General features: G+C 36.3%; 1 protein-coding gene across 1 annotated transcript in view; it reads left to right on the top strand.

The window, feature by feature from the left end:
• The window catches only part of GABRG3 (gamma-aminobutyric acid type A receptor subunit gamma3), a 552,571-nt gene that overhangs the window by 400,090 nt on the left and 128,453 nt on the right, over positions 1 to 24,028 (top strand). The gene's annotated exons all lie outside the window — the stretch shown is intronic.

Genomic DNA, 24,028 nt, shown 5'->3' with positions numbered 1-24,028 from the left:
TGTTTGTTCTAGGAATTAAAAATCCCTGTTTTCACAATCTATTTATAATTACTATTACACTACTTCACACAAAATGTAGAAATCTTAAAATTGTATAAGTCCATTTACACCTCTCCCCTGTACTTTATGCTACAGTTGTTATATGTATGTGTACTATACATGGGAAGGTATAATTTTTGCTCAAACTGTCATATATTTTATAAAGAAATTAAGAGGAAAATGCAAAACATCAGTATTTTTATTTACATAGATAAAATTTTTATCCTCTTCCAAGTTTTCATATAATATCATTTCTCTTGCACCTGAAGAATGTCTATTACCATTTATTTTAGTGCCAGTATTTTGGCAGTGAACCATTTTAGGTTTCTTTATTTAAAATGTCTTTATTTTACATTAATTAATTAAGAATACTTTCTCTTATATAGAATTCTTAGTCAATAGTTGTGTTTCAGCACTTGAAATATGTTTCACTATCCTCTTGCTTCTATAGTTTTGAGGTGAAATTCGCGTTCAGTGAAATCATTCTGCTGTATATAATATGCCTTTTATTTTGTGTGTGTGTTCAAGATTTTTTCTTTATCTCTAGCTTTTACTGGTTTGATTCCAAGGTACCTAGACAAAACCTTTATGTTTATTATGCTTGGAGATTCCCGTGCATCTTAAATATATAATTTTTTCTTTTGTCCAGTTTGACTAACTGAACATTATTTCTTCAAATATTTTTCTGCCCATTCTACCTCTCTCTTCTTTTTTTCGTGAGACTTCAATTGCACAAAGGTTGCAATCTAACAAGTCCCTAAGTCTTTGTACGTTTTAATTTTTATTTATTTATACTTCCATCTGGATACCTGTATTTGAGTTCATTGTTACTTTCCTCTGTCCTCTATATTATTCCATATTGAATGAAGAATATGAAAAATATTCTAACTGTATTAGAAATATATGAAACAAATGTGCAGGGGAAAACATACTCACCTAACTAACTTTCTAAATGAGTGGAGTCTGTAAGAGGAAAAAAAAAAAAACTAAACAAAACCAAGACAAAAAAATACATAAGCACTGTGCTCTAGTTGGCAAAATTGTGTCCTAAATGGGTATGGTTTAAAATTTTGATACCACTATACAGGATAATAGAATTGAACAGTTAAGTAAGTCGATAACAAATGGTGGGAGTCAAGTGTCTCATGGTCGGAATGACAATTTACAGAGAAGCAAGAGGAGGAAGCTAGAATGATATATGGTGGTGATGATTTAGCTCAGTATGAACTAATGTTTAGTTTAGCATAGATACCGATGGTTACGTATAGGAATATTTGTAAATAAGTGTGTATACATAGACTAGAATACATATACATATACATATATTTCCTCGTTCTTTCAACTAAGAGTGCCTAGAAGAACTGATGTAGCAATGAGAGTAACTGGTACTCAGATATTGGTTTCCAATACCAATCTCTAATAAAAGGACTCTAAACCAGGGTTTCTTAAAGAAATGGCTGATTCTAGGACTGGGTAAGGAAATATATAAAATGAGTCTGGAATACTTTGTAGTATCAGAAAACAAGGAAGTTCTTAAGAAATATCACACATTGATGGAGGTATGTCATAGCATCATAGCGTACATGAGCCAACTGAAAGAGCTCCGCATGGCCAGTGCTGGAAGAATTTGAGCCAAAACCTGATAGAGTAGAATTGGATTATAAACCAAAGTATAAAATAAATATGGAGAAAATGCAAATATTTCTTTCAGAAGAATTCCAAATAATTTATGGAGATACTCCCTAATAGGGGGTAAAGCTTAACCCTTCTCCCCCTACTTGAGTGTGAACTAGGCTTAATGACTTTCTTCCAAAAAATAGAATAGTGAAAGAGGGCAAAAAAATAACTTTACAGTGGAGAGCCCTGACAAACATGACCTCATCCAGGTGACCAAGGTCAACATCAGCAGTGGTAAGTCATATTGATAGCATATGCCTTTGATATGATATATTGAGCATGACATTATACCTCTGTGGTCTTCCTCCCCAAAGCCATAACCCAAATCTAGTCATGAGAAAAACAAAAGACAAAACACAATTGTAGGATATTCTACACCATTCCTAACTAGTACTCCTCAAAACTGTCAGGGTCACCAAAAGCAAAGGAAGTCTGAAAGTATCAAAACCAAGAGGAGCCTAAGAAAGCATGACAACTAAAAGTGAAGTGGTACCCTGGGTGGGATCCTGGAATAAGAAAAGGATACTAGGAAAAAACTAAGGAAAGATGAATCAAATATGGACTTTAGTCAACAATAAAGTATCACTCTTGGTCCATTAATTGTAACTAATATGTCATACTAATGTAAGATGTTAATAATAAGAAAAACTGGGTAAGGAGTGTATGAGAACACTGTACTACCTTTGCAGTTTTTTAGTAAATCTAAAACTGCCCTTAAAACTTATTAAGAAAAAATGAGAAAATATATTTACAGTTTGTTGAATTGCACAATGAATTATAGGTGCCCCAATAACAACAGAAGTTCCATTTTCTTATAGCACTTTTCTCAGTAATTATAGTAATTATTAAGAAAATTTTATACATGTTCCAGAAATATATATATACACACACGCACACACACATGTGTGTGTTTGTGCGTGTGTGTTCTGTATTTTTGCCAAGCTGTTTGTACTAAAATTCCCAGGATTTTTGGCAACCTCCTGTAACAGTATTCTGACTATTCTAAAGTTAGACATAACCCAGTCTTATGAAAGCAGGTCGATGGCTAATAGCTTTGGATTCCAGGATAAATAGGGTTTTCCAAGTAACTTTAGATATTATTCATATTTTTAGGATATGTTAACTTTACTATATGTATTTATGAATCTTAATGCTTTGTCTATTAATATTTGTGCTATGCCTGGATGATATATTAGCTTAACCTTGGCTTTTGTGTTCAAGATCAATCATTAAAATCATTCCCTTCTATGATTTCTACCATATAGTTAAATCCTAGTGAAACCAATCAACATGGCAGCAGATGGGCCCATTTTAAATTATCAGTTTTCATTTAACTACAAGATAAAAAATTGAATTAGGCAGTTCATTCCAGAAGTTTTTTAGTTAATGAAAACATTCTACAGAAAAAGACTATTGTGTCCTTTTGTAGTATTCCAAATTTTGTCAAAATTATTGAACTCTTTTAAGGTGAATTGAAGAACAAACAAATGTATGTCTGGGGGCAGAGTTGAAATTGTGACCTGAGTTCATTCTACTACACGCAAATGTATCCATGCACTGAGGGGCAGTCTTCCGTTAGAGAGAAGAACCCACACTCTTCCTTTCGCATTGGTCCTTGTAAGTATGTGAGAGGGAGAAAGAGATTGGTCTGGTGGTGCCTCCCCATGTATCTGACACTTCAAATGTCTTTGAGGTATTTGTACACTGATGATGTTAGATAGGTTATCTGACCCTAATTGTTTCGTAGATAATAATCCATGTCAATTAGCTGAATTAAGGACTGTGTCCTGGTGTGCAGAGACTGGAGAGAAGCAACAATGTGAAAATCAACTTTCTGCAAGCTGTTACTATAGCTACCAGGATGCAGGCTTTTTCTATAACAGCAGCAAACAGAAGTGCTTTCAGACAAGGAGAAAGGGAAAAGAAATCGGGGCTACTTCCATAGCAACAGAGAGATTTACTGATGTGGGTAGATTATATTTTTTTCTATCTAATAATGTTGACAGTAGTCATTAATAATTTTACAGGAGTACAAACAGCAAACTCTGATCCTGAACTAATAATTTAAAACCCAAGACTTGGAAACTGCATTCATTGAAAATGTCACTAAGGTCCAGAGGTGATGCTGTGACTTGCATGGCTGACACTTACTGAGTGAAGGGATTACTGACTGCTACTAATGTTACCTTTTTTTTTTTTGCTGCAAAATTCAGAGAAAATTCTTTTAATCTATTTGTACTAAAGACTGTGTCAGGGGGATGGATGCAAGATATAGAATAAGTTGACATTAGAGAAGTGATATAATTGGAATTAGACTTAGAATATGTGAAGGGAATCTGAAAAGACTTGCAACATTTCATAACAAAGATCTGATAAAAAAGAGAAGTACAATTGATGCAGCAACCAGAGTGTGCTCACTGGAAGTAAAAGGAGAGAGACTGGAGTGCTGGAAGGCACTTTAGGGTTATGCATGCTCAATTTGCAAATAAAGTGTTAAAAGGCATTCATTCATGTACATATTTATTTATTCATGTGCCTCTACTATATGTCAGATACTATTTTGGAGTATGTCAGTGATTTAAACAGATAAGGATTCCTGTCTTTGGGGAGCTGTATTCTCAAGGGAAAGCATAGACAATACAAAGTAAAGATAATAAGACATACGGATTGCCCTAGATAATAATCTATGTCAATTACATTGTAATTACATTGTAATTGCATTGTAAATCATCAAAAAATCTGCAAACAATAAATGCTGGAGAGGGTGTGGAGAAGCAAGGGCTGAACAAACACATGAAAAGATGCTCAACATCACTCATCATTAGAGAAATGCAAATCAAAACTACAGTGAGGTATCACCTCACACCAGTCAGAATGGCCATCATCAAAAATCTACAAACAATTAATGCTGGAGAGGGTGTGGAGAAAAGGGAACCCTCTTGCACTGTTGGTGGGAATGTCAATTGATACAGCCACTATGGAGAACAGTATGGAGGTTCCTTAAAAAACTAAAAATAGAACTACCATATAACCAAGCAACCCCACTCCTGGGCATATACCCTGCGAAAAGCGTAATTCAAAAAGTCACGTACCACAATGTTCATTGCAGCACTATTTAGGACAGGACATGGAAGCAACCTAAGTGTCCATCAACAGATGAATGGATAAAGAAGATGTGGCACATATATACAATGGAATATTACTCAGCTGTAAAAAGAAATGAAATGGAGGTATTTGTAGTGAGGTGGATGGAGTTAGAGTCTGTCATACAGAGTGAAGTAAGTCAGAAAGAGAAAAATACAGTATGCTAACACATATATATGGAATCTAAGGAAAAAAAAAAAGGCCATGAAGAACCTAGTGGCAAGACGGGAATAAAGACACAGACTTACTAGAAAATGGACTTAAGGATATGGGGAGGGGGAGGGGTAAGATGTGACAAGGTGAGAGAGCGGCATGGACATATATACATTATCAAATGTAAAATAGATAGCTAGTGGGAAGCAGCCACATAGCACAGGGAGATCAGCTCGGTGCTCTGTGACCACCTAGAGGGGTGGGATAGGGAGGGTGGGAGGGAGGGAGATGCAAGAGGGAAGAGATATGGGAACATATGTATATATATAGTTGATTCACTTTGTTATACAGCAGAAACTAACGCAACATTGTAAAGCAATTATACTCCAATAAAGATGTTTAAAAAAAAAAAGACACATGCACCCCAATGTTCATTGCAGCACTATTTTCAAGAGCCAGGTCATGGAAGCAACCTAAATGTCCATCAACAGACAAATGGATAAAAAAGAGGTGGTACATATATACAATAGAATATTACTCAGCCATAAAAAGGAACGAAATTGGGTCATTTGTAGAGATGTGGATGGACCTAGAGACTGTCATACAGAGTGAAGTGTCAGAAAGAGAAAAACAAATATCGTATATTAACACATATATGTGGAATCTAGAAAAATGGTAGAGATGAACTGGCTTGCATGGCAGAAATAGAGGCACAGATGTAGAGAACAAATGTATAGACAGCAAGGGGGGAAAGTGGGGTGGGGGTTGGAGGTGGGATGAATTGGAAGATTGGGAGAGATTGAGAATATCATGTATACAATAATATGTATAAAATAGATAACTAATAAGAACCTGCAGTATAAAAAAAGTAAAATAAAATTCAAATAAATAAATAAACAATTGAGGAGAGACTTCCCTAGTGGTCCAGTGTTTAAGACTCCATGCTCCCAAACAGGGGGCCTGGGTTCTATTCCTGGTTAGGGAACTAGATCCAGCATGCTGCAACTAAGAGCCCACATGCCTCAGTGAAGATCCTGCACATAGCAAAGAAGATCCTATGTGCTGCAACTAAGACCAGGTGCAGCCAAATAAATAAATAAATTATTTTTTTAATTGAAGAAATAATGGCTAAAAACTTCCAAAACTTGACAAATGATATAAACCTGAAGATTTAAGAAGCTGACCAAACCTTAACAGGGTAACACCAAAGAAATTCATGCAAAGACATATCAATATCAAATTGCTAAACATTAAGACAAATACAAAGCATCCAGATAAAAATAAGATATTACCTATAGGGGAACAGTGATTTAATGTCAGTGAGTTTCTAATCAGAAACCATGGAGGACACAAAAGGAGGTTGATATTTATTTTTCAAGTGTTGAAAGAAAAGAATTGTCAAGCTAGAATTCTACATCCAGTGATAATATCCTTCAGAAATAAACACATTTTCAGACGAAGGAAAACTAAGAATTTGTTGCCAACAGAATTTCCCTTTAAAAAGTTACTAAAAGAGACTAAGATGGAAAGGGAATTATGCCAGAAGGAAACAAGATATCAAGAATGAAGGAAGAGCAATAGTTTAAAACTTTTGAATTATTCAAAGTTTCTTCTCAGACTATAATGCAATAAAACTAGAAAGATAACAAGAAAATCTCCCAAAGTCTTGGAAATTAAACAGAATACCTTTAAATATGCAACAGACCAAAAAGAAAGTCTCAACAGAAATTAGAAACTTTTGAGCGGAGTAAAAATAAAAATACAACATATCGAAATTTGGGGATTTCAGCTAAAACAATGTTTAGAGGGACATTTATAGCTTTATATTATTTACATTACAAAAGAAGAAATGTATCAAATCATTACCTAAGCTTCCACTTTAAAAACAAGAAAGCAAAGAGCAAAACACACCCAAATAAAGCCAAATGAAGGAAATGATAAAGGTAAGAGTAATCAACAAAACTGACAACAGAAAACAGAAAATAAATCAATAAAATCAAAGCTGATTCTTCGAAAACATTATTAAAATTCACAAAACTTCAGCAAGAATAACAAAGTAAAAATGAAGACACAAATTACCAATATCAGGAATTGAAATGGGCACTGTAATTGTGCCCTGGAGAATAAGTGAATATTAGAAACAGTACTATGGGTATAACTTTAACAACTTAGATGTAATGGACTAACTCTTCTAAAAACACAAACTATCAAAACTTACCCAAGGTGAAACCAGAATTTCTTATATCCATTAAAGAAATTGATTTCATAGGTTTTTTTTTTAAATGCAAAAAATAAATAAATAAGAAATCTCTAGGCCCAAATGTTTTAACTGGTGAATTCTACCAAACATTTAAGAAGAAATTATACTCATTCTGTACAATCTCTGCCAGAAAATTGAAGTAACTTACTTTATGAAACCAGCATTAATCCAATACCAAAACCTGGCAAAAAAAGAAAACCACATATTATCATTTATAGACATATATACAAAAATACTGAAATATTAGCAAATTGATTCCAGCAATATATAAAAAGAATAATATAAAGCATCAAGTAATAGTTACACTACAAATGCAAGACTGGTTTAATATTCTGAAATTAATTGACATACTAACCATATTAATGATCTAAAGAAGAAAAGCTACATGATCAGAGCAATTCATGCAGAAAAACATTTGAGAAAATACAGCATCCATTCATGGTAAAAACTCACAGCAAACTATGATTGATAGACGGGAACTTCCTTAACTCAAAAAATGGCACCTAGGAAAAATCTACAAGTGTGATCATACTCAATTGTGAATGACTGAATGCCTTCTCCTTAAGCTTAAAAACAAGCTTTCAACACTTCTGTTGAACACCATAGTAAGAAGCGTTAGTCAGTGCAAAAGGCAAGAAAAGTGTTCTCCATTTGCAGAACACTTGATAGTCTACATAAAAATCACAAGGACTCTATGAAAATTTCTCCTAGAAGTGAGACGCAGTGTCAGAATATCACAGGATACAAGAACAACACATATGAATCAAGTGTATTTCTATACAGTATAAATGTACATTGGAAAAGAGAAAAGTTTTAAAAAACCATTTAAAATAACTCCAAAATTTGAAATAGAAATAGAAGTAGTAAAATATGCACAGTGTCAGTTTGTAGAAAACTAAAAATCTTGATAAGAAATCAAAAAGACATAAAGAAATGGAAAGTCACACTGTGTTCACGGAGTGGAAGATTCAAATAAGTAAACATGTAAAGTCTCCAAAAATTGATAGGTAGATTTAATGCAAACCAAATTCAAATCGCAGAGGTATTTTTTAAATTAATTTTTATTGGAGTACAGTTGCTTTACAATGTTGTGTTAATTTCTGCTGTACAGCAAAGTGAATCAGTAATGTCCTTCAACAGAGGAATGGATAAAGAAGATGTGGTACATATAGACAATGGAATATCACTCAGCCATAAAAAGGAATGAAATAGTGCCATGTGCAGAGACCTGGATAGACCTAGAGACTGCCATACAGAGTAAAGTAAGTCAGAAAGAGGAAAACAAATATCTTATATATCATTTATATGTGGAATCTAGAAAAATGGTACAGATGGACTTATTTGCAAAGCAGAAATAGAGACACATGTGTAGAGATCAGACTCATTGATACCAAGGGGGAAGGAGGGGGAGTGGGCTGGAAATTGGGAGATTGGGATTGACATATACACTACTATGTATAAAATGAATAATCAATGAGAACCTTCTGTATAGCACAGGGAACTTTACTCAGTGCTCTGTATCATGAAGAGAAATTAAGGAAACAATCCCTTTTACCACTGCAACAAAAAGAATAAAATACCTAGGAATAAACATACCTAAGGAGACTAAAGACCTGTACTCAGGAAACTATAGGATACTGATGAAAGAAATCAAGGACGACACAAACAGATGGAGAGAAGTACCATGTTCTTGTATTGGAAGAATATTGTGAAAGTGACTATACTACCCAAAGCAATCCACAGATTCAGTGCAATCCCTATCAAATTACCAATGACATTTTTCTCAGAATTAGAACAAAAAATTTTAGAATTTGTATGGAAACACAAAAGACCCCAAATAGCCAAAGCAATCTTGAGAAGGAAAACAGAGCTGGAGGAATCAAGCTCCCTGACTTCAGACTATACTATGAAGCTACAGTAATCAAGACAGTATGATACTGGCACAAAAACCAGAGGTATTTTTATAGACATGGACAAGTGATTCTACAATTTATTTGGAAAGGCAGAGGAAATAGACTATCCAAAACAACTATGAAAAAACAAAGATAAAGTTTCAGTACTCAGATTACCTAATTTACTATTGCTTACTATTGCTTACTACAATACTAATCAGTGTAGTGTGGCAGTGGCGACGGGATAGAGAAAGGGTTCCAAGGAACAGCATACAGAGTTTACGCAAAAGTGGCCAAATGATTATCGTCAAATGTGCAAGAGCAATTTGATGGAGAAAGAATAGTGGTGTTGGAACAACTACATATTCATAAGAAAAAGGTGGACCTTGAAATAAATATAAACATAAAATAGCACAAAGTGGGTCATAGATCATCATGTGAAACAAAAACTATAAAACTTTTTAAAGAAAATACAGGAGAAAACCTACAAGGTCTAGGGTTTGGAGCTGAGTTGTTAAACATGGTACCCGAAGCATGGCACATAAAAGAACAAATGAAAAAACAAGCTACAGGCTGGGAGAGAGTATTTGCAAATCACCCACCTGACAAAAGACTTGTACTCACTCTGTGTAAAGAATTCTTCAAACTCAAGAGTAAGAAAAAAATTTTTTTAATGGGTAAAAATGTGAACTGACACTTCACCAAAGAGGATATAAAGATGGCAAATAGATGCATTAAAAGATGTTCATCATCCTTAAGTACTAGGTAAATTAAAACCATGATAAGATACTGCTAAAAACCTTTTTAAACTATTTTAACTATAGAATGGTTATATTTTTAAAATACTTACCATAGTAAGGACTGTGGAGAATGTGGAGCAATTGGAACCTTTGTAACCGCTGGTGGAAATGAAAAATTGTACAGCAATTTTAGGAAAGTTTAGCAGTTTCTTATAAATTTAAACATGTTCATATAATATGACCCAGCAGATGACTTCTGGATATTCATGCTAGAGTGGTGAAATATTATTATTTTCACATAAAAACCTGTACATTAATAGTTATAGCAGTTTTATTCATAATTGTTAAAAACTAGAAACTACCCAAATGTCTTTTAGTTGAGGAATGGATAAACAAACTATGGTACATTTCTACAATGGAAAAATATTTATAGGAAGGAATGAACTTTTGAATCATGTAACAACTTGGTGAAAGACACTATGCTTAAAGTGAAGGAAGCTGGGCTCAAAAGTTACATACTGTATGACATTTTTATGACATTCTCGGCAGAACAAAATTACAGGGATGGAGAACTAATCAGGAGTTATGAGTGGGGAGAAAGTGACTACAAAAGGATAGAAGAAAGAAGTTTGGGGGGGAGGTGATGGAACTGTTCTGTGTCCTGATTATGTTGATAATTAAACAAATACATACATGTGTTTTGATGAGACTGTTACAATTTGCCTGTCACCCAAGACTAGAACACTAATACGAATATCTCTGTGTAATAAATTTTTCTGAAATGTCTCCAAACACACAAATATATTTTAGACCCAGATTTTCCTACAGCAGTAGTTACTTGTGCATGAAAAATATTTCAAAAACTGCAATGAGTCTCCCAGGTCTGTAATTCTGTACTCAAAAGTATATTTTAACCTGTTCCGAAGTGTTCTGACTTCTCTTTGTGCTAAAGCATTCTTTCTCTTCCTTTTATAGTGACAGATATAAGCAATATTACTTTTATGCACAGAAATCCGTTTATCCTATGAAATTTCGTGCTTTAATATAACTTTGGTAATACTGACCATTTTTATAAAACAAATTCATTACACAAATGTTAAAAATTTTCAAATAATTAAAATGTTCTTAGATCTATCTGACAATTTCCAATGAAGTCTATAAGATTATATAAGTGTATATTTCATTTGACGTCTGAAGTTTTTCAGTATCCACTCCTGTTTTTGTAGTTCAGACTACTTCACTTGATTTCTTTGAAAACATCTAAATTCTGATTTTTGTAGTTGTAGCATTCCACATTTTTCTTTTTTCTTTTCTTTCTTTCTTTCTTTTTTTTTTTTTTTAGGTCCGAAGATATTTATTGTGGTTGTTTATGCCAGAGAAAATAACCCGGAAATAACCTGTCCCCCAGTAAAAGATTGGTGAAGTTAACTATATAGTAACTTCAAACAATTGGATATGCTGCAGTCAATAAAAATCATAACTGTACTTCCAATTTGTTGACATGGAAGGAAGGCAGGCCATAGCCGAATATTAAGTCGAGGGCAGGGGAAGCTTACTAAAGTGTATATGTATAGTATAAACCTATTCTTGTGAATATATATATATATATACCACATATACACACACACATACACAAAGGTTAGAGAAATTTTAATTTAATTTAATTTAATTATTTTAACTCAACATTACCTATGATGATTTCTTTTTGAAAATGTTTGTCTACTGCACCTTGACAACTTTGAATATTTTCCTTGTAATGATAAATTATATTCACTTATTCTGCTTTTTAATCCATTGCTATTGTCAGCAAAAAAAAAAAAATGTGATAATGGTTCGACTGTCTTCTAGTTGAAAAGAAAGTACATCTCTTCGTTGACACCATCTTTGGATAGAAAACTGAAGAAGTCATGAACTCTACCTCATTTTGGGCAGATTAAAGAAATAATATTTGTCAAATAATGATAATGACTGGCACATAGCTAGCGAACAGTGAATTGAACTGCTCACTGATGCTTTAAAATGCATGAGATTTTAATTCAATGTTTTACTTGATATTTTTAATTTATGTATATTTCTCAGGCGAGAGAAATTCCCCCGAAAGATGAAGAATTTAGTTCATTTTGCAGGATGGACTTTCCATCATGTCGGATTTCCATCAGGGCTGTAGCCCTCAAGCTAGTAGACAGTGTTATGAGACAAGACTCCATTTCTACCAGTTTCATATGAGAAAGTGGTGAATTCCAACATACTATTTTTTTTTTCATCCTAGTCTCCAAATTAAGGCCCTATTTAAATATTTGTGGGGAATACGATATTTTTAACTTAGAGTACCAAGGTCTTAGAAATTTCTTCTTGTAGTGTCACAAAGTACTCTCTATCTAGAAAGACATTCTCTCTTCTGTGAACCCTAATCCTTGAGTTGATAAAGTTTGTGCTCTATTGGTATACTTACTTCATCTTTCTAGGCCAGAGATTCTAAACTCTGGCAGGTTTCAGAGCCTCTCCACCTTTATGACTGTTTTCCAGGTCCTTCCTTGTATTTTGCATTCCTTCTTCCTCTCAGTGAGTGCAAGCTCACGTTCTTCCTGGGTCTGCCCTCTGCACGGGGTTGTAACATGGCACCTCTGCCCCTCTCCCCGTGGTGTCCGAGGAGCTTCTGTCAGCAAGCTTGTGAGCCTCTGTGCCACCCTCCAGTCCCACTGTGAGGACCTCTTCTGATCTGGAAGGGGTGTCAGCAGAAGCTCCTCACCTGGATGACTAGCTCAGGCCAACACTGGCCTCGGTGGACACCAAAGTGAGAGTCCACTGTTATCCTTTTCTACCGCGGATGCCATGCCTCTCAGTTTCTTTGTTAGTCCAGACTCCTCCGGGTTTCCTTCACAGATGTTTTGTGATCCTGGAGGGAACCAAGCACAAGTGTATTAGAGGTCTGGCAGCACTAAGGATCTGTTATTGTCTGCCTAAATATTAAAAAAGGAAAACTTCAGTCTGAAGATAGAATGTGATTTGGCAGTGAACTTGGACCAGGAATGGTCACCAAATTGTACCAGCTTCAGGCTGAGATCGGTCATATGGCAAAGCATGTTGTATAAATTTAAATCATTTTCTCGTGGAAAGATCAAACATTTTTGAGCCAAAAAGTAAAAAAAAAAAAAAACCTAAGTAAGAAGTCGCCTCATTAAATAGCAGATACGGCATCTTTTTCCTGACTTAAAAACTAAGGCAAGAAAGGAATTAAATGTTCTTACCACAAAATGAAACAGTAATTATGTGATGGAATGGGGGTGTCAGCTGATGCTATGGTGGTGATCATTTACAATATGTAAATATAACAAATCAACACATTGTACACCTTAAACTTATAAAATGTTGCATGTCAATTGTATCTCAATAAATCTGAGGGGAAAAGAGGCTTCACCACACCCTTTGCTCATACAATGTAAAAAAAACACTATGAAATCTGGCATCCTTATTTTTAAAGTTTCTGATACGATAAAGAGCCCAAGCCAGTTCTTCAAGGGTAAAGACCAAATAACACAAAATAAAACCTTTGCTTACATAAGCACCTGATACAGCCTCCACTGCAAAGTATTACTAAACCATTTTACATTCTAACATTCTCGTGATTCCCTTTTGTGTGGTGGCAAGTACTTCCGAGCAATGCTTAAATGGAAAGTAGTCTATTATTCTGAGAGAAAACTCAAAGCAGGGGTCTCCTGGACACCTGTCTTTTTAAATATTTAATTTTAAATGTAACAGTACAGAATTTCAATAGTTTTCTTCAAGCACAGGAAAGCCACATTACTTTTTTTCACCTTCCACTGTCAGCTTATAGGGCCTCTTGTAAAGAAATGTCGCAAAGGGGTGATTTACTTCTTTAAACTATCTTTAATGCTGAAGGTCCCCTAGTGTAACAGTTGTACTCCGCTGGAAAAGAGAGGAAAAATGCTGTGAGCCCCACCTCCTTTTTGGGCAGCTACCTGGAACATTATGTGGAGTCTCTAAATCATGGATGAGGTCTCAGAAGCTAAGAAGGCTTCTTCTTATTCAGGTCAGAAATTCCCGTTGGTGCCTTCCATGATGATGCCTGGGGAATGCTGCTGACTGTCAAGTCAAATTGTGATTCAGTTCATTTAATGTTAATTTACCGAGAGGGACTTCAGATCTGTTGAATGTATCCTTTCATCATGAATTTAGCTTTGCCTGTCGGAAAATAACTTACTGGAATGGGAGCCAACACCAAAAGCACACGTCACACTTCCAGCCTCCTGTCTGAGGGTCTGGGAGCCTGAGGTGTGCCTCTCATTATTGCTGAGCGCAGTTGTGAAAAAAACATTTGAAACCAACGTGGGCTTCAGCAAAGCTCGGTCACTGATTGGGTGGATTACTCCCCGGCCCCTTAGTTTCTGTCTGTAAAATCGGGATGTTAATATGTTGTGAGCCTTCAGCAAAGTGAGGGCATATTTATTATTTAGAACATGGACGGAGTCCTAGCAATTTGTAGCCAGTGTCAGTATATTAGTAGGACAAAACCCACTTTCTTCAGACACAGGCAACATGGTGATGAGGTCTGTCTTCACTATGGCAGGGACCTTGGAGGTCACCTTATTTATGAGCAAAGACGCCAGGCACACATGGACTGAGGTGCTCACAGCCGTACCCAGAATTCGGGCCTCTCTCCTGTCTCCTGTTCACGATTTTATACTACACCAAGCCTCCCGACCGGGCCTCGCAGTCTATTTAAAAATTCAGTTCAGGGACCTGATTATTTCTGAAGGCTGTGGTCCCCTGTCCATGCCTTGGCCTTGGTCTGCAGGGCACCACTTTCCAAGTTCCTTGCATATGTCAGGCCTGTCCTGGCATTAGTGAATGCTGACAACTTTCTGCATTGCGAAGTTATCCCTGTGTAGATGAGACAGCTCCGCTGGAAGAAACCCTTCCAGAGGAATGTTCATGACTCTTTGGGGAATAAGTGATATCCAGGGTTCTGATTGGAGAGAAGAAAATGGAAATATCATTTGCTACTGACATTTAACTTCCTAGAACTTCCTAAAACTCATATTTCATTACAAATAATGGCACAAGAAAGAGTTTTATCTGGAAAGAAGATACACTCGGAAAGTGATGAACAGTTTTTTCTAGAAGAAATTCATGTTAACAGAGTCATTTTTTTAAAAAAATTTTATTGGAGTATAGTTGATCTACCATGTTGTGTTAGTTTCAGGTGTACAGCAAAGTGATTCATTTATACATATACATATATTCATTCTTTTTCAGATTCTGTTCCCATATAGGTTACTACAGAATATTGAACAAAATCATCTTACATTAATAAAAAAGAAAGTCGTGTGAACTTTCTTAAGAAGGTGTGAAATCATACATTAAAGGTGAAATCTTTCTGAACTTTGATATTCAAACAACAAAGCCATTCTTAGCCTTCTCTGACTCTCCTGAAAGTTGAGGCAGGTCCACGGGGCTATGAAGTCATCCCTGAAAGGTCCTGCCTCCAGTCCCATGGGCTGTAATGTTAAAGGGTGAAGAACACAGATTAAATATTTGCAGCCATCTAATGCAGGGTCTTTCCGGGCTGCCTCAGAACCTGGGGCAAACATCCAGGCCACCTGCACTCACCCTGGTGTTCTTTACACATCTCTCTGTGAAGGACACCTTACAGCAAGAAAGCATATCATTTACATTACTTTTCAAAATGGACAGTAAAACTTGCCTTGCTAAATTGCAAAGCACTAATGAATAGAGACTAGCAGCATTGTGACTACCTTCTGCCTCTCAATATTCTCTGTATTTGCTTGAGTCTTTGCTGATGTGCAATGATGTGAACGAGAGCCATGCTAATATGATATTTGTAAAAGATGGTATTACTTCACATTCTCACTCCATCCATGGCCACTCATGCTTTTCCATAAGTTAGTATATAGATATAATTCTTTACTATGATTAATAGTTACATATGTTTAATATACATTTGTATAATAGAGATATATATCCACATATATGTGTATCTATGTATACACATACATGTAATAACCTCTCAAGTAGTTCTTTAAATTATTTGAAGATGACTAAATAATTTCTTAAGAATAGATGGCCCTAAAGTCTTGAGTATAAACAATATATTTCACAAGGCAATTAAAAGTGATATATGAATAATTATTTTCCCAATTTTCTTTGGTGTAAAGAGGTTTTAAAACTTGCCCAAACTTTCATTGCCCATGAGTGGTGAGTTGGGATTTAAAGCCAGGCAGCCTAGCTCCAGGCTGTGCTTCCCTCAGGACACAATGGGATTAGAAGTGGAAAGAGAGACAAGTGCAGTGGGCTTGGCAGCTCTTACTTTAGGAACAAATAAGTCTTAGGTGGAAGACTAGACCTGGGCCAGGATCTCTCTTGGTTCCTGGCGTTCCTAATCATGAAATTGCTTGGGATGACCGCAAACTTTTAGAAACCGGTGTATAGACAGGGAAGCAGATTTGAAAGGCACCTTCTCCACTTTCAAATTGTGCTGTGTCTCCAGGCTCAGTGAGATCTCAGAGGAACGCCCAGTGCTCCCACTGGGAAGGCATTCAATACTCCTTTTGAGGAGTAGAGTCACAAAACTATGATAATTATTAACACACATTTCTTGTATTATCTATAATGGAATAAAATAAAATTTGTAAAGCATTTTTTAAAGTCTCAGAGATAAGAGTTTCTGATAGGTATCTAGTCATCAACAAATGGTAAATGGAAACTATGCAACATTCCCTCTTAAGATGTGCAAAATGACTTTGGTATTCTTTTTATAGGATATCTGTGTTTTATTCAGTGAAGATATATTTATGATTTTCACTTGTGACTGGGGTTCTTTTAACCCTGTTTTCACCATATCTCCAACTTCTCTACCTTGGATTCTACTACAATGGCATTTGCATCATTTGAATATAATCTCTTCCTGAAAATAATGAGTAGCAATATTTGTATATGGAAGCCTATATTCCATTTTTAAATGGGAATAACTATTGATGTATTTCCAGTCCAGATAGAAATTCCAAACAATTTCCCGAAATGCCAACAAAATACTCTTAAACACTTATATAACTACCCGACAAGGATATCTGAGTACTATACTGGTTAGGAATTATAACTTCCACACTGCAAAGAAAACATGTTACAAAGTAAATGAATAATGATGTAATATTTAAAAGATGTTAAAGATACCATCTAAACTTGGAGCCAGTTTTGGACTTCCGTGGTGGAGCAGTGGTTAAGAATCCACCTGCCAATGCAGGGCACATGGGTTCGAGCCCTGGTCCAGAAAGATCCCACATGCCACGGAGCAACTAAGCCCGTGTGCCACAACTACTGAGGTCCACGTGCCTAGAGCCTGTGCTCCACAACAAGAAAAGCCACTGCAATGAGAAGCCCGTGCACCAAAACAAAGAGCAACCCCCCGCTCACCACGACTAGAGAAAGCTGACACGCAGCAACAAAGACCCAATGCAGCCAAAAATAAATAAATTAATTTTTAAAAAAAGATTCTAAAAAAAATAATAAAAATATAAAATAAGATTAGATCCAGTTTTGCAATAGGTTTGGCAGGTTTGAAGAAGTAAAATTCGCAAACCATGAGGGGTTAAACCCTCAAGGAAAGAGAGGGGAAGATGATAATCATGACACACAAGTGTAACATAAGAACCTACCAGTAAGCTTGCTGTGAAACAAATCATCCCAAATCTAGTGTTTTTTCATACAGGTACACTTGGGAGATACTGCAGGTTCAGTTCCAGGCCACCACAATGAAGCAAATATTGAAATAAAGCCAGCCATATGAACTTTTTGGTTTTCTAGTGCATGCTTGTACCATATTGTAGTCTAGTAAGTTTAAAATAGCATTATGTCTAAAGAAAAGCAATGTGTAAACCTTAACTATAAGTACTTTATTGCTAAAAAATGCTAACTATCAACTGACAATGCAGGGGTGCCACAGACTTTCAGTCTGTAAAAGCACAATCAAGTGAAGCTCTATGAAAGCAGATATGCCTGTGTTCCTCATGGTTCTTGGATGGGATAGTGGGCTGGCGCTGGCGAGGTGAGGATGGTGTCCCGTAACTCTGTGGTTGTTGGCTTGATGTGAACTGGGGCTGTGAGCCTGGCATTTATCTAATTCCCAGCAGGCTGGCCTGGTCTTATCCATTTGATGGTTGTTTCAGGGTTCCCAGAAAGCAGCAAGACAGGCCAGCCTCTGCACTCAAGCTTTTTCCAAGTCTCTGCTGCTGCTACATTTGCTGTAAGACACATGGTCAAGTCCAGAATCATGTGGGAGGAGCTGGCCATGGTCATGGACAAAGAAGAGTTCTTATAGCTGTTTTTGCAAATAACTCACCATAACCACACACTTTCACCCAGAATCACCTACCACTTAAAAGTTTTGCTGATGGACACATAAACAGTCAACATACAGTAAGTCCCTTACATATGAACCTTCAGTTTCGAACTTTCAAAAATGCAAACGTGCATTTGCATGTCCAAACAAGTAAGCTAGTTCATGTCTCTGGAGTACATTTTCACTTGCTTTCATACTCTAAATGATTGTGCTTTTGTGTCCTTTACTGTACAGTACTGTATAGCGTACCGTAGTAGTAGAGTATCTTTATTTCAAGCCCAGCACGTCTGTAAGCAAGCGTAAAAGCGGTGGTGACGTAGCTGGTACTGCTAAGAAGAGATTCACGATGCAGGAAATGGCAAAGGGATTTTCTTTATTTCAGGAGGCACTGTTAGTTTTTGAGGCACAGGACTCAAATGTAGAACTGTGCACCAAGGTTGCAGAAGCTGTTCAGAATGCAATCCAGTGCTACCGTGTCATCTATGATGAGAAAAAAAGAGCTATTACCCAGACATCACTGGATCGTTTTTTCAAGAGGGTAGATAGAATTGAATCCAGCAAGGAACCAGAACCTGTGCCATCAACATCAGGTGTGATGAAATTGCAGCTTGCCCCCTGTCTCATTGCTGATAATCCTTCAGCTCTACCATAGCCCACCTCCTTTCCCTCCTCCGCTCAGTAATTCTTCTTACCTTTTCACTCGATGCCAGGCCTTGTATGCCAGGTGTTGTGCTGTACTATTGTACTTTTCAAGATTAAAAATGTTTTCTTCTTTTTAATGTATAATTTGTGTGAAAAGTATTATAAACTTACTACAGTACAGTACTATACAGCCGATTGTGTTAGGTGGGTACCTGGGCTAACTTTGTAGGACTTATGGATAAATTGGACTTATGAACGCGCTCTCAGAATGGAATTCGTTTGTATATAGGGGACTTACTGTAGCAGGTTTTCCACTTGATAGTAAATTTGGGTAAAAATGGTTGGGAACTATTAAATTGAATATCCAGACAGTGAAAGAATAGGAAGTAGGTGTATTTTAAGTGAAAAACTTGCAAGTGGCAGAAACTGTGTTTAAGAGCAAATGCTACAGACACATTTGGATAATTGTTTTTTAGCTTTGACACTTTCAACTCATTTAAGGCATTTTATCTCAAAGTGACTACTTATTTTCTTAGTCTTCATTTGGTCTGTACATTAGTTTCCTAGGGCTGTCATAAGAAAGTACCATAGGGGATCTTCAAGAAGGCACAGGAGTAAGACGTGGAGATCACCTTCCTCCTCACAAATACATCAAAAATATATTTACTTGTGGAATAACTCTTACAGAAAACCTACTGAATGCTGGCAGAGGACCTCAGACTTCCCAAAAGGCAAGAACCAGGTACATGGCGGTGTGGCTGACAGTGTCTTGGTGCTCTGGCCTGGTGTCAGGCCGGAGCCTCTGAGGTGGGAGAGCCTCAGGACATTGGACCACCAGAAACCTCCCAGACCCACATAATATCGATCAGTGAGAGCTCTTCCAGAGATCTCTGTCTCAACGCTAAGACACAGCTCCACCCAACTACCAGCAAGCTCCAGTGCTGGATGCCCCATTCCAAACAACCAGAAAGACAGGAACACAACCCCACGCATTAGCAGAGAGGCTGCCTAAAATCAAAATAAGTTCACAAACACCCCAAAACACACCACCAGACTCAGTCTTGCCCACCAGAGAGACGATATCCAGGCTCATCCACCAGAACACAGGAACACCAGTCCCCTCCACCAGGAACTCTATGCAAAACATTGAACCAACCTTACGCAGTGGAGAAGACACCAAAAACAACAGAAACTACGAACCTGCAGCTTGCAAAAAGGAGACCGTAAACACAGAAAGTTAAACAAAATGAGAAGACAGAAATATGCAGCAGATGAAGGAATATGGTAAAAACATACCAGACCAAACAAATGAGGAGGAAATAGGCAGTCTACCTGAAAAAGAATTCAGAGTAATTATAGTAAAGATGATCCAAAATCTTGGAAATAGAATGGAGAAAATACAAGAAACGTTTAACAAGGACCTACAAGAACTAAAGAGCAAACAATAATGAACAAAATAAATGAAATTAAAAATTCTCTAGAAGGAATCAATAGCAGAATAACAGGCAGAAGAACGGATATGTGGCGCGGAAGATAAAATAGTGGAAATAACTACTGCAGAGCAGAATAAAGAAAAAAGAATGAAAAGAATTGAGGACAGTCTTAGAGACATCTGGGACAATATTAAACACACCAACATTTGAATTATAGGAGTCCCAGAAGAAGAAGAGAAAAAGAAAGGGACTGAGATAATATTTGAAGAGATTACAGTTGAAAACTTCCCTAATATTGGAAAGGAAATAATCAAGTCCAGGAAGCGCAGAGAGTCCCATACAGGATAAATCCAAGAAGAAACACGCAAAGACACATATTAATCAAACTATCAAAAATTAAATACACGGAAAAAATATTAAAAGCAGCAAGGGAAAAACAACAAATAACATCCAAGGGAATCCCCATAAGGTTAACAGCTGATCTTTCAGCGGACACTCTGCAAGCCAGAAGCGAGTGGCAGAACATATTTAAAGTGATGAAAGGGAAAACTTACAACAAAGATTTCCCAGAAAGGATCTCGTTCAGATTGGACAGAGAAATCAAAACGTTTACAGACAAGCAAAAGTTAAGAGAAACCAGCACCACCAAATCAACTTTACAACAAATGCCAAAGGAACGTCCCTAGGCAGGAAACACAAGAGAAGGAAAACACCTACAAAAACAAACCCAAAACAGTTAAGAAAATGGTAATAGGAACATATATATTGACAAGTACCTTAAATGTAAATGGATTAAATGCTCCAACCAAAAGACATAGACTGGCTGAATAGACACAGAAACAAAACCTGTATATATGCTGTCTAGAAGAGACCCATTTCAAACCTAGAGACACATACAGACTGAAAGTGAGGGGATGGAAAAAGATATTCCATACAAATGGAAATCGAAAGAAACCTGGAGTAGCAATTCTCATTCAGACAAAATAGACTTTAAAATAAAGACTATTACAAGAGCCAAAGAACGACACTACATAAAGATCAAAGGAAGAAGATAAAACAATAGTAAATATTTATGCAACCAACATAGGAGAACCTCAATACATAAGGCAAATGCTAACAACCACAAAAGGGGAAATTGACAATAACACACTCATAGTAGGGAATTTTAACACCCCACTTTCACCAATGGACAGATCATCCAAAATGAAAATAAATGAGGAAACACAAGCTTTAAATGATACATTAAACAAGATGGACTCAATTGATATTTATAAGACATTCCACCCAAAACAACAGAATATACTTTCTTCTCAAGTGCTCATGTAACATTCTCCAGGATAGATAATATCCTGGGTCACAAATCAAGCTTTGGTAAATTTAAGAAAATTGCAATCACATCAAGTACGCTTTCTGACCACAACGCTTTGAGACTAGATATCAATTTCAGGAAAAAATCTGTAAAAAATACAAACACATGGAGGCTAAACAGTACCCTACTTAATAACTGAGGAAATCAAAAAATACCTAGAAACAAATGACAATGAAAACACAATGACCCAAAACCTATGGGATGCAGCAAAAGCAAAAAGATGGAAGTGTATGGCAATACAAGCTTACCTCAAGAAACAAGACACATCTCAAATAAAAAATGTAACCTTACACCAAAAGCAATTAGAGAAAGAAGATGAAAAAAAACGTCAAAGTTAACACAGGAAAGAAATCATAGGGATCAGATCAGAAATAAATGAAAACATAGTGAAGGAAACAATAGCAAAAATCAATAAAACTAAAAGTTGGTTCTTTGAGAAGATAAACAAAATGATAAACCATTAACCACACTTAAGAAAATAAGGGAGAAGACTGAACTCAATAGAATTAGAAATGAAAAAGGAGAAGTAACCACTGACACTGCAGAAATACAAACGATCATGAGAGATTACTACAAGCAACTCTATGCCAATAAAATGGACAACCTGGAAGAAATGGACAGATTCTTAGAAATGCACAACCTGCCGAGACTGAACCAGGAAGAAATAGAAAGTATGAACAGACCAATCACAAGCACTGAAATTGAAACTGTGATTAAAAATCTTCCAACAAAAGCCCAGGCTTCACAGGCGAATTCTATCAAACATTTAGAGAAGAGCTAACACCTATCCTTCTCAAACTCTTCCAAAATATTGCAGAGGGAGGAACACTCCCAAACTCATTCTATGAGACCACCATCACCCTGATACCAAAACCAAAGATGTCACAAAGAAAGAAAACTACAGGCCAATATCACTGGTGAAAATAGATGCAAAAATCCTCAACAAAATACTAGCAAACAGAATCCAACAACACATTAAAAGGATCATACCCCATGATCAAGTAGGGTTTATCTCAGGAATGCAAGGATTCTTCAATATACGCAAATCAATCAACGTGATACACACCACGTTAACAAACTGAAGGAGAAAAAAACCTAAGGTCATCTCAATAGATGCAGAAAATGCTTTTGACAAAGTTCAACACCCATTTATGAGAAAAACCCTCCAGAAAGTAGGTATAGAAGGAACTTACTTCAACATAATAAAGGCAATATATGACAAACCAACAGCCAACATTGTTCTCAATGGTGAAAAACTGGAACCATTTCCATAAGATCAGGAACAAGAGAAGACTGTCCACTCTCACCACTGTTTTTCAACATAGTTTTGGAAGTTTTAGCCACAGCAATCAGAGAAGAAAAAGAAATGAAAGGAACCCAAATCGGAAAAGAAGAAGTAAAGCTGTCACTGTTTGCATATGACATGATACTATACATAAAGAATCCTAAAGATGCTATCAGAAAACTACTAGAGCTTATCAAAGAATTTTGTAAAGTAGCAGGATACAAAATTAATGCACAGAAATCTCTTGTTTCCTACACACTAATGATGAAAAATCTGAAAGAGAAACTAAGAGAACCTTCCCTTTTACCGTTGCAACAAAAAGAATAAAATACCTAAGAAGAAGCCTACGTACAGAGACAAAAACCTGTAGGCAGAAAACTATAAGACACTGATGAGAGAAATTAAGGACCATACAATCAGTGAGAGAGATATACAATGTTCTTGGATTGGAAAAATCAACATTGTGAAAATGACCAAAAGCAATCTACAGATTCAATGCAATCCCTATGAAAATACCAATGGCATTTTTCACAGAACTGGAACAAAACAATTTCACAATTTATATGGAAACACAAATTACCCCGAATAGCCAAAGCAATCTTGAGAAAGAAAAATGGAGCTGGAGAAACCAGGCTCCCAGACTTCAGACTATACTACAAAGCCACGGTAATCAAGACAATATGGTACTGACACAAAAACAGAAATATAGACCAATGGAACGGATAGAAAGCCCAGAGATAAACCCACATACATATGGTAACTTTATTTGTGATAAAGGAGGCAAGAATATACAATGGAGAAAAGACAGCCTCTTCAATATGTGGTGCTGGGAAAACTGGACAGCTACATTTAAAAGAATGAAATTAGAACACTCTCTAACACCATACACAAAAATAACACAAACTGGATTAAAGACCTAAATGTAAGGCCAGACACTATAAAACTCTTAGAGGAAAACATGAGCAGAACACTCTATGACGTAAATCACAGCAAGATCCTTTTTGACCCACCCCCTAG

This window comes from Eubalaena glacialis, chromosome 2 (genome assembly GCF_028564815.1).
Source record: "Eubalaena glacialis isolate mEubGla1 chromosome 2, mEubGla1.1.hap2.+ XY, whole genome shotgun sequence".
Lineage (NCBI taxonomy): Eukaryota > Metazoa > Chordata > Mammalia > Artiodactyla > Balaenidae > Eubalaena > Eubalaena glacialis.
This window is presented reverse-complemented; position numbering and strand designations above follow the sequence as displayed.